The following is a 12911-nucleotide window of genomic DNA, read 5'->3' on the forward strand; positions in this document are numbered from 1 at the left end:
AGATTGAGATGAGTCATTATGTCTTTGTTGTATCTGATCTTGTTCATTGGGATCTCTAACAGTAATGTATCTTGCTCTGTAGTCCATCATAAGTAGTTTTTGTATGAAAGTCTGAATCAGCTCCTCTTCAGCACAAGACTCATTGGACTGTAATGAATGTTTGCTTATCTGAAGAACATCTGCAGCTCTCAGTTTATGATCATTTCTGCCTTCAAGATGAAGTCTGTCAAAGAGTATTTTTGAGCCTGTAATCATTGCTTTTTCTGTTTGATCTGGTTTCTTTGTTTCTTTTCTAAACTCTTCTGCAGTTCCCTGTCAAAGAAAAGACTAGTATGTTAATTTATGTCAGCCTCTGTCTAATATTTTCTTATGATTATTACTACTCAATTTGAACAATTAAACGATTTAATGATATTGTGAAAATCAAACCTTTCAGGCAGTATTGATTTGTAGCTCATTTTCAGACTGATAGATTGCATTATTGTTTCAATACTTCACATTTTGGTTTTAGACAGTATGAGTGGAACAATTGCCTCCAGGCTCAGTTCAGTAGTAACTTGCACATTTTTGTCTTAAGAGTCTAGAACAGAGGTCTTATATAGAGCGCCATCTCACAAAAGCTGACAAGTGATGGGGCATTTTAGAGGCATATTTTGCCTTATTTGTATCCTTATATCGTAAATAATTAAAATATTGTAGACATTGTATCTGTAATAAACCCACAGCATCACATGCATTTTGCAAGTCTAGTAGTCTGTATGTGTGACTGAAACTGCAGAAAAATGTGAAGACACATTTAGGGTAATTCCTTATCAAATTTAAAAAATTTCCCCAGCTCAAATTTAAAAAAAATTTCCCCAGCTCAATTTTTTTTTATTTTGCTAATATTTTTTTCTGAAGAAAGATATACATGTATAGTGATGAAAGCCAAAATATTAAATGTCACTGATGAATATTTACTAAGTAATCTACTATTTTGTAGCGGGAGATTGGTAGTTCTATTAGTAAAATCTGCTGACCTTATCAATCTTTGTTGCATTATGTGCCAATGGTGACCATTCAAAAATGGGGAAAGTATTAAAGATAGGAAGAAGTATTAAAGATATCTTAATGCTTATTTAGATATTGGGTCTTAACCAACTTTCCTTGTGGCATTTTCATTTTAAGTCCCTATGCAATTTGATTCCAGAGATATCAGAATTGTAATAGAATTGTTAAATAGAATTAAATTGACTGAATTGACTGAATTGTTAAAATATCATTAAAACATTTTCAGGGGCCAAAAACTAAATTTGGGTCAGTTTGCAAAAATATAAGACATCTTTTCTTTTAAAAAGGAATGTCTGAATAACAAATAATCTTGAAACTGGAGATGTATCTTGTTTCTTTCTGTCAAGACAACTGCATACCAGTCTGAGTGCCATAAATATTCTTTTCCAAAGTTTGCGTGCCTATAACTCCAGAAGTATTAAAGATACCACAATAAAAGTCTAGATTCTAGTTGTTAATGTTTTCTTTTAGAACCTTAATTTTCAAGGCTCTACATCATTCATTCCCAGAGATATGGTGATCTCAATGAGGCTCCATTTTCAGATTGTGAATATTATATTTTCAGTGGTTGAAAACCAAATGTTGGTCAGTATGTATGCAGCCAATGCTTTTTTTTTTAAATTTAAATAACAATGTTATTTCTCAAGAAGAAATAATGTTGAAATTAGAATTGTATGTTATTTCCCTCTATCAAAACAATTGCGTAGAACATTCCTATTTGAGTCTCATAATTGTTCTTTTTCCAAAATTTGCATGCCTGTAATTTAAGAAGTATTAAAGTTATTGTACTATAATTTTAGATTATGGTTCTTAAGAAACTTTTCTTCTGGAATCTTCATTTTTAATGGTTTAATCCCAGAGATATCAAGCTCTCAGTGCAACTCCAAATTTAGTATCCTACCCATTTTCAATGGTCAAAAACCAAATGGTCAGGATTCCATTGTCCTAGGGTTTAGAATTATCCTGTTAATTATTTCAAGTGTGAGACCTTAAATGCCTGAGGTACTATCAGTGTTTCTGCCAAATGTGCTCTTTAGCAGTAGATATGTCTTGATCTATGCTTCATATTTTATTAATATATATATATATATATATATATATATATATATATGTAACAAGCAGGACTCGTAGGAAGCGTGTAAGATCCAAGTGCGAGCTTTATTTACAGATCGTAGTCAGACAGGCAGGGTCAGTATCCAGACAAACAGAGTAACGAAGGCAAAACAATATCGTAATCCACAAAACAGGCAGAGTCCAAAAACCAGCGAGAGCAGTCCAAAAAGTAACAAATAAACAAGGAAATGAAAACTAGACAAAACTATGGCAATGAGACAAAAAGCAAAACTATGACAATAAAACAAAACTGTGGCAATAACAAAACAGGGAAAAACGCTTGGTAGAGTCCACAAGAGCAAAACAATACTTTGCAGCGCCTGTTTGGTTTAGGCCTCCTTAAATGGCCACCAAACAGGAAGTTACCAGAGAAGCAGCAGAGGAAGCAGCAACAGGCAGTCAATGGGTGAGGGCTCCCTCTGCTGGCGTGGCGTTACAGAATCAGCAGCAGCAACTTGACTTGGCTCATAAAGATCTGCTGTAACTTGGCTTGGCTCATGAAGATCAACTGTGGCTTGGCTTGGCTCATGGACGACAGCAGCAACTTGACTTGGCTCATGAAGATCTGCTGTAACTTGGCTTGGCTCAGGAACAACAGCTGTAACGTGACTTGACTCAGGAACAACAGCTGTAACGTGACTTGATTCAGGAACAACATCGCTTGACTCAGGAACAACAGCTGTAACGTGACTTGACTCAGGAACAACAGCTGTAACGTGACTTGATTCAGGAACAACAACTGTAACGTGACTTGACTCATGGGGAACAGCTGTAACATGACTTGACTCATGGGGAACAGCTGTGACTTGGCTTGACTCGTGGGGAACAGCTGTGACTTGGCTTGACTCGTGGGGAACAGCTGTATCTTGGCTTGATTCATGGAGAACAACAGCTGTATCTTGGCTTGACTCATGGAGAACAACAGCTGTATCTTGGCTTGATTCATGGAGAACAACAGCTGTATCTTGGCTTGACTCATGGAGAACAACAGCTGTGACTTGGCTTGACTCATGGAGAACAACAGCTGTATCTTGGCTTGATTCATGGAGAACAACAGCTGTATTTTGGCTTGACTCATGGAGAACAACAGCTGTATCTTGGCTTGACTCATGGAGAACAACAGCTGTATCTTGGCTTGATTCATGGAGAACAACAGCTGTGTCTTGGCTTGACTCATGGAGAACAACAGCTGTGTCTTGGCTTGACTCATGGAGAACAACAGCTGTGACTTGTCTAGACTCATGGAGAACAACAGCTGTATCTTGGCTTGATTCATGGAGAACAACAGCTGTATCTTGGCTTGACTCATGGAGAACAACAGCTGTGTCTTGGCTTGACTCATGGAGAACAACAGCTGTGTCTTGGCTTGATTCATGGAGAACAACAGCTGTGTCTTGGCTTGACTCATGGAGAACAACAGCTGTATCTTGGCTTGGCTCATGGAAAACAGCTGTATCTTGACTTGGCACAGAAACTGTAGCCCTGACTTGACTTGACACCGGAGGATCAGGCATCACTTGAGTTGCTTTGGGTGCAGCAGACATGGCGAGATGAGATTTGGGTGAGATGATTTTGACTTGATGAGGCTCAGGCGTGGCAGCCATCTTGGCTGGGGACTCAGACGGGGCAGCCATCTTGTGAACAGGCTTGGGTATGGCAGCCATCTTGTGAACAGGCTCGGGGATGGCGGCATCTTGTGAACAGGCTCGGGGATGGCGGCCATCTTGTGGACTGGCTTGGGGATGGCGGCCATCTTGTGGACTGGCTCTGGGATGGCAGCCATCTTGTGGACTGGCTCAGGGATGGCGGCCATCTTGTGGACTGGCTCTGGGATGGCGGCCATCTTGTGGACTGGCTCTGGGATGGCGGCCATCTTGTGGACTGGCCCTGGAGAGGCAGGCTTGGCGTGAGCAGGTGGAGGTTTGGCGGATGTGGAGTGAACAGGCAGTAGCTTGACAGACGTGACGTTTGCAGACCTTGACTTGATGGGTGTGACTTGAACAGGCACGACGTGAACTGGTTTTGGCGTGGTGGACATAACTTGAGTAGGCTTTGACTTGGCAGGCTTGGCGTGAAAGGTTTCTGGCTTGCTTGACATGACGTGAGCAGGTTGTGGTATGGGGGTTACTGCAGGATTGCGGGGCCCCTCGTCCGCAATCCCAACAGTAAAAGGTGATCCATTTAAGCGGAGTGCAAAGTCTATGTATTGTTCAAGTGTCCAGTGAGGGGTATGGCGAGGCATGAGGTAATTGAGTGAGTCCTTGAGTCCATGTTGGAAGATATATTTTAGTGCAGTGTCATTAAATCCCACCAAATGGCACTGCTCACAAAAATTAACAACATAATCTTCAATGGGCTGGTTACCTTGGCGGAGGCGGAAAAGGCGGGATGCCGGATCCATAGTAATCTGTGTTGTAAGCCGCTGGATCTTTGGGAGGCGAAGTATTCTGTAACAAGCAGGACTCATAGGAAGCGTGTAAGATCCAAGTGCGAGCTTTATTTCACAGATCGTAGTCAGACAGGCAGGGTCAGTATCCAGACAAACAGGCAAAACAACATCATAATCGACAAAACAGGTAGAGTCCAAAAACCAGCGAGAGCAGTCCAAAAAGCAACAAATAAACAAGGAAATGAAAACGAAACAAAACTATGACAATAAAACAAAACTGTGGCAATCACAAAACAGGGAAAAATGTTTCGTAGAATCCACAAAAGCAAAACAATACTTCACAGCTGTTACTATTACTTTCTTAAAATGTCCAATATCATTCAGACACACACAGACATGAAGAATCAGCATATGAATCTCAACAATGGTGACATTCAACAGCTGCATGCTGGGAGTCATAAGTGAGTTTTGTACCCTGTTGCTACCCAGCATGCAGCTGTTGAATGTCACCATTGTTGAGATTCATATGCTGATTCTTCATGTCTGTGTGTCAAAGGGATGCCATAGATTTTGAGGTTTAGTATATAAGACAAACATCCATAATAGTTCATGCACCTGTTGCAAACATTATGAAACAAGTAGACTGACCACTGGATGATAATGATCACACCACCAAAAAAAAAAAAAAAACACTTAACCACTTATTTTTTTGGCTTTTTTATTTTGATGTAATAGATGTGCTTCATACACACACACAGTAAAATTCACGGAGTAAAATTAACACTGAAGCAGAGTTAAAGTTAAAGAGACAATGAAGTGATCAATTAAAAGGTGATTGAGTATTAGTGATGAACACCTGCTGTTAACAAACAGAATCACTGAAGAAAAGAGAAACACAAGAACTACAACTGATTTCAGACACAGATTAAATCAACTGAAATAAAAGACATTAAATCTCTCAAAATCTGATTAAACAACTCCACAAACAGCATCACCAGCTTCACTCATTACTAAGCAGACTGGCTTAATTGTAACAATAATAAAAAAAATAAAAAAAATAAAAAAAAACAATGCCACCATAATTGTGGTCAAGGTTTGCTTTAGTTTGTCTCTTGGCCCTTTTTGATTACAATAATTTTGTTTTTAAGCAATTGTAATATTGTTTCACAGCAAACATTTGTGTATTGCTGACTCAAATGTTTCAAACAACAGATTATTTTACGCTTTCTGCTTATAGCTCATTTGTGTGAACATTATAAAGTGATCTTTCTCTTTGGTTTATTGATGGGCATCTTGCTGAAAAAAGGTCCTATTAAACAATCACCACCATAAAGCTTCAAATTTGAAAAAAAAAAAGAGGTGTATTTGCTCAGGATTTTAGACATGAACACTTATCATATGATCCTCAACAGTGGTGACAATAATTATTCATACTGCAGTGCATGATGGGAGTTTTTACTATGTTGTTACCCAGCATGCATTGCAGCATGAAGCATTTTGTTGATTGTCACCATTGTTGAGATTCATATGCTGGTACTTGATGTCTGTGTGTCTCTGAGTAATAGTGGTGTTTATTTATGCTTTACATGAGCCTAAAATAATTCCTTACTATTACATCATAGTTTTTTTCTTTTTGCTGCTGAAGTTTCATGGGGTTGTTTATGGTTATCAAAATGCATGAATTGAGGAAACAGTCACCCTAGATGTAATCAAATCATCGCCAAATAAACATTTCAACAAGTAAATTAAAATGTGTTTAACGTAAAGCACTGACCACTCTGTTTTACAACATCACGTACAATTAAACAGAGATCGAACCCAAAAACTGAAGGGTCAAGAGCTCAACTAAAGCAAATGCTGATCTCCATGATGGTGGCGTCATTTTAACCACTAAAACATCAACTTTTGATCCTCTGTAAATCTCAGTAAGAGATTCTGTAGTTGTCTGACAGAAATATAGTCAGTCTGGTTAATAATGAGTGAAGCTGGTGATGCTGTTTGTGGAGTTGTTTAATCACCATCTGCTGAGACCTTGAGAGATTTAATCTGTGTCTGAAATCAGTTGTAGTTCTTGTGTTTGTCTTTTTTTTCAGTGATTCTGTTTGTTAACAGCAGGTGTTCATCACTAATGCTCAATCACCTTTTAATTGATCACTTAATTATCTGATCAGCGTTAACTCTATTTAGAGAGAGACCAAATGTTCTCTGAATAGAGTTAATTTTACTTTGTGGATTTTACTGTGCAATTACAACAGCCAAAAAAAAATAAAAGGTAAAGAGTCCAACTAAAGTAAACCCTCATTGCCATGATGGTAAGGTCAATTCAAACTTTTTTTTTTTTTTTAAATAAAACATCTAAACTTCTGTTTAGACGTTCTCAAATAATATTTGTAGATATATGACAGAAATCAAGTCAAACTGTAATGTTGTTTGACGAGTTGTTTAATCAGAGATTTAATGTCTTCATTTATTTAAGTTCATTTTATCTTTGGCTGTGGCTGATTCTTGTGTTTCTCTTTTCTTCTGTGATTCTGCTTGTAAACAGCAGGTGTTCATCATTATTAGTCAATCATGACATAATGATCTCCTTAACTCCAACACTGTGTTAATGCTACTTGAACACTCTGTAGTGTGGAAACACATGAACACTGAGCAGGGTTTAACACTGGGAACTATTACATACACTTTACCAGTTTCATTTACGTAAGACTGATGCATCTGAATCACATTAAGTTTAACTGATTTGTTTTTTTTTAAGTTTTTAAAATATAAAGTTTAAGTTTAGGCTGAAACATTTTTTTGAGTGTATGCAATTGCTGCTTCAGACATTATTCTTGAAATAAAATAAGCATCGGCTGCATTGAACCCACTGAATGGGTAACATTCAACAATCTGGACATGGAGCCCCAGATCTCTGGGACTGAATGATGCAAAGGCCTTGAAAATTAAGATTCCAAAAGAAAGTTTATTAACAACTAAAATCTAAAATCATATGCCAATATCTTTAATACTTCTTGAGTTACAGGCACACAAACGGCACGCAAACTTTGGAAAAATAATATTTATGGCACTCAAACAGGTGTGTTTAATGCAGCTGTCTTTACAGAAATAAATGAGATCTCTAATTTCAACATTATTTGTTCTTCAGACATTCCTCTTTGAAAGAAAATAAGTATCTTTTTTTTTTTTCAAACTGACCCACATTTGTTTTTTGACCACTGAAAATGTGTACATTTTAATGACATACTCCTGGAGCCATATTGGAATTTCAATATCTCTGGAACTGAATCTTATAGGGCCTTAAAAGTAAAGATGCCAAAAGAAAAGTTTTTTTTTTTTTTTCTTTTATTAATAATATCTAAAAGGGTATTAAGATATCTTTAATACTTCTTAAGTTACAGGCATGCAAACTTTGGAGAAAAACTTGAAAAGTGTTGTTTCCATCAGCACCAATAGCCTCGTGGTTAGCACATTGACATATAGCACCATTGCACTGTGGGCGACCTGAGTTTGAATCCTGGTTTGTGGACCTTTTCCCGATCCCACCCCCTTTTCTCTCTCCCACTTCGCTTTCTGTCAAACTACACTGCCCACTGGCAATAAAAATTAAAAAAAAAAAAAAAAAAAAAAAAAAAAAAAGAAAAGTGCCCTTTCTGTATTTGAATGGTCACCATTGGCACATAATGTAACAAAGATTGCTAAAGTCAACAGATTTTACTAATAGAACTACCAATCTATAAATAGGAAAAATAAGATAACAATGCTGCCATCTTTCTGTAGGCATTTATACCCCACTGTAACTTGAAAGGTGAAGCCATTTTGATCTCCCTCTACAAAATAGTGGATTAATCAGTAAATATTCATCCATGACATTTAATATTTTGGCATTCATCACTATACATGTTTTTCTGGGGAAAAGTCATTAGTGAAACCTAGGAAAGGCTAGGAAAGAAATTCATTTTTCCCTAAACCACACAAGCAAAATATTATTAATTAAAAGAAGCAGTCTGCCAATATAAAAAACAGTTTATTTTTGATAATTACTATTGTTATCAGTAGTTCTAGAGTACTGAACTTTTTTGTTGTTATAGTCATCTAAAATTGTATAATACAAAAAAAAAAAAGTTTTCAAAGTCTGAGAAAGATACATTTTGGATCAAGACAACATAGTTATGGCATCTACCAGCAGGCGCTAATAGGACTTGTCTTCTCTGTACTTAGCAGATTAGCTGAATTATTAACTTTAAATTCTTAAATCTTTCAAATTCTAAACATGGCGGCACACACACAAACTTTTATATGCTGTTATAATATGTTATTAAACATTTTTACCATTAAAACAATTTAAATAAATACAAATCACCTAAGTGCACATAACTTACCCTGCATGTTTCTCTCGTCTCTGTCATGGTGTGCTCTCTTGTTTCTTTATTGATTGACGGTTCACTTTAAGAAATATAAAAATAATAATAAATGACATTATGTAAGCAATCTGTGCTAGTAAAAGCACACAACGCAGGAGTAATCCAAAAGGAGAAACAGAAACAGGTGTGGAGCTAATTAATAATTAGCTAATAAACTAATGAGGACAGTAACAGAACCAAATATGGGCAAACAGGAAGTAAACAAAAACAGATCATACACACTGATCTATCCACCTTATTTTTCAATGCGGAAGTAAGCTGTTTTCTAGTAATGTGTTAGACGTCCGGTTCATAATCCGCCATAGGGAAATAACGAGAAGAATATCGAAGTGCAGTAAACGGTAAAACAGTTTGCACCACAAACCAGTGTGTTCATAATTAAGCTAATACATTAAAATAATATCAGTTTGCAATATCAAGCAGCAAAACGAGCTTTTTGTGCAGCTAAATATAGCTGGAAGTGGATGAGACCGGAAGCCAGACACAAAAAAATTACAAATGGCTGCACCCACTCTTATGGGAAAAATAAGGTGGATATATAATGACTGGATCGCTCATTGCGTTCTAAACTGCCCTAAGACAGTGAAGCCACCGGAAGCGTTCGATCCGCCATCTTACTATTCCCTACCGACAGAGAGCACCATTGACTCACAGCCAAACCGCTGACCTAAAATCACCCGATTTTAAGCGTATCAGTCACACAGGACTAGTTTTTATAATATGTATATGTAAATACATTTTTACTTAAAATGTTATCTACCATGTTTATCGTCTTTTCGAGCAGGATAAGCAATCTTTTGAAATCGTTCAGGTGGGTGTGTCAGCTGCACTTGCAGACACAGGTAACTGATCCAACACAAATTATATTTCTTTCTGTAAGGAATTATGTAGGACATATTAAACATGAATGTATATCTGGTATTGGTATCTGAAATTGATTTGAATATACAATACAACACAGGCCTCTGTTACTATATTGCTCTATGCTGTATTGAAATTCAAATCTTGGAAAGCTCGATATGTATTTAAATCCGTACCATATGCAATTAGTCATCATTATTTCTCCAAGTTATGATGTGTATATTCTGTCCCTAATTGAGCAACATCAGTTTCAAACTTTTAAAGATCGCGCAAATTCTATTATATTAAGTGCCTTAAATTACATTTATCTGACTATAGCACTACCTGATTTTGCTCAATTTCGTCAATGAAAATAGTCTGAAACAAAGTCACAGCTGAGCCGCATCTCTATTCAAACACAGCTGTGTTCCGTTTATAAATTAACGTGCGTTTTTAAACGAGTCATTGATTCAATTACACAATCATTCTTGAATGAATGATTCAGTGATAAAATCAGTGATTTACCGCCATCTGCTGACAGTTATAGTTTAATTTATAAAGTTTCATTTTCATTTTATCTTTTATTATTTTATTTAAATCATTTGATATTTCTATATTCAGAATGTTATATTTGACATTTTTGTATTATTAACGTTTATTATTAACATTTATCCCAACATGAATGGTATGTAGGCTGAATTAACAAACGTTTAAACCATACCTGCTTAAAAATTGTTAACGAAATAATTGTTGAAACATGCATTTAGCCTGTACGAATAAAAACACTATAACAAAACAGCATAAACAGTGATTAACTGTAAGGCAAATTATATGTATACAAAGCATAAATGTTTATTTAGATTTCAGAATGAGCATTTTGTCATTTGTAAACATGGTGAACGTCCGATGTTTATCATGTTCCTCTGCTGTTCCCTGCTGTAATGTATATGAACGTAACTTTTTAATAAGCAGAGGGAATTCCGGATATGAAACAAATAAACGTTTACATGCTTAGGACGTTTGCGTTGTGAGAATGTACAGTGAGACGTAAGATATGAAAACGCTGACTTGTTAGGTGATGTTTTCTCATTAAAGTCGTATTATTTCCTATTCATTCAATAGAATGTTTGCGAGTACTAGGGAATAGCAATATGGCGGCGCAGTGGCTTCACTTCTATGACGTCATGAGCTATCCAGTTCTCTATTATAGATCAGTGATCATACATGTGAAAAACCATCTGCAGTTAATGCAGCTAAGATACCGAAAGCGCCGCTAGTTTTTACTTTCACTTATTGAACTGACGTTCATTTCAGAATATGCATCTTAAATGACCAGTTTACTTTAGTATATCAGGTGCGTGGAGATTTAAATGATCACAGACTTGGCCTTCGTTTTTCGACTGTTCAGCAGTTGCATAGGGGGAGCGCGGGGCACAACCTAACATTTTTTAAATTTCTCAGTTTGTGTAAATCCACGTGTGGTTCAGAGTATAATTTTTTTTATCCACATTAATTTTACACTTGTCTTGTACAAATATGTCGCTTGGTTTCATAATTACAGAGTATAAGTTTTTCGTTATTTACCTCAAAAAAGGAAGTGAAAAGTGACAACATGCCCCGTAGGTGGGGTACATTGTAACCTGTGAGTGGCACGTTGTAACATGACCATATGACAGCTTAAAATGTTATCTGACCTAATGAAAAAATATACATGACAAACTAAAATATTTTGTCAATAAAATAAAATGATTAACTTTTTCAAATAAAATAATGTTTTAATTAAAAAAAAAAAAAATCAACCATGCGTGGGACGGCCCTGATCGCAAAACACAGCTATACAGTATTGTTTAAAACAATGTGAGCAAATAGATTAAACACATACACAATTTCTGAACATTAAACATCGATTGTCAGTCTTTATTCACGTTTATTTTTGTTTCTTTTTAAAATCCATAAAAGTAAATAGTGAAAATTACATGGCTAATGTCATAGAATAGCATAGTTTAATAACAGCGGGGCAGATTGTAACGCAGTGTTACAAAGTTCCCCATCAGCGCAACTGGAATATAAAAGTGGTTCATTTTTGCCGCACCCTTAATCAAATAACTATAAAGGAAAATAATGACTAAAATTGTTATACAAAAATAATTGAAATCAAAGTGAAAATAATAATAATAATACTTGAAATCAAAGTGAAAATACTACTACTACTATTACTACTACTAATAATAAAGTCATACAGTACATGAGTATTGATGTTTGTCTCTCTCTCTCTCTCTCTGTCTTCAGCCCTCTTCCAGAAGTAGCAAATAAAGGTTCTCTGCTGGTATTTATATAGACACATATATCTTAAAACCACACCAGAGCAGTTCCTTGAAATGTACATGAGTATTGATGTCTGTCTGTCTCTCTCCGTGTCTTCAGCAAATGAAGCTTCTCGTATATATCACATATATCTTGAAACCACACCAGAGCAGTTCCTTGAAATCAAGTGAAAAAGCAGCCAAAGCCCGCCAAAAAGCAAAAAAGAGAGATACTTTAAGTTTTGCTTTCTCGTATATCATGTGACTAAAAAGGAAATGCGTGGTTGCACCGAGTAACAAATACCATACAGGATATCAGAAAAGTGTGCAAGGTGCCTAGTGTGCACACTTACCATGATGTGGATTTTAGCAGCATATCAAGGAGGCTGAAAAGTATGGAAGCAGATTAGACTCATTAATAATTCATGCAAAAGACACCATACACACATGCACAAAAATACAGTATATATTCACAAAAACCATTTCACATGCACAAAGTAAGAATATAAATTCATAAAATAAGTTTCACAAATTGCAAAACACAATTCACAGATTTACAACTGTGTACAAAAATATGAAATGTTTAAAAATCACGAGTGTATCATGGACTGTGAGTGTGTGTATTTTTAGAATTGCATGTGTGTTTTTGAGTCTTTCCCAATAGGGTCTGGCTGCAGACATGCACCTGCACTTTCAGACGCCTGCACTTTCAGACAACTGCACTTCCGCAAGTGACATAATTTGCAGTCTATTTTTTACTTTGTTTTATATATTTATTAATTTTTTAATTGA

General features: G+C 36.1%; 1 long non-coding RNA gene across 1 annotated transcript; it reads right to left on the reverse strand.

Annotated features, from left to right (window-relative positions):
- Positions 1–23: 23 nt before the first annotated feature.
- LOC127153798 (uncharacterized) lies at positions 24–12282 on the reverse strand. Its single transcript, XR_007825336.1, has 3 exons — positions 12062–12282; positions 8935–8998; positions 24–312 (listed from the first exon to the last, which is right to left on the reverse strand). It is a non-coding gene; the product is annotated as an uncharacterized LOC127153798 (long non-coding RNA).
- Between the last annotated feature and the right edge of the window lie 629 nt (positions 12283–12911).

Source organism: Labeo rohita, chromosome 22 (assembly GCF_022985175.1).
Source record: "Labeo rohita strain BAU-BD-2019 chromosome 22, IGBB_LRoh.1.0, whole genome shotgun sequence".
Taxonomy (NCBI): domain Eukaryota; kingdom Metazoa; phylum Chordata; class Actinopteri; order Cypriniformes; family Cyprinidae; genus Labeo; species Labeo rohita.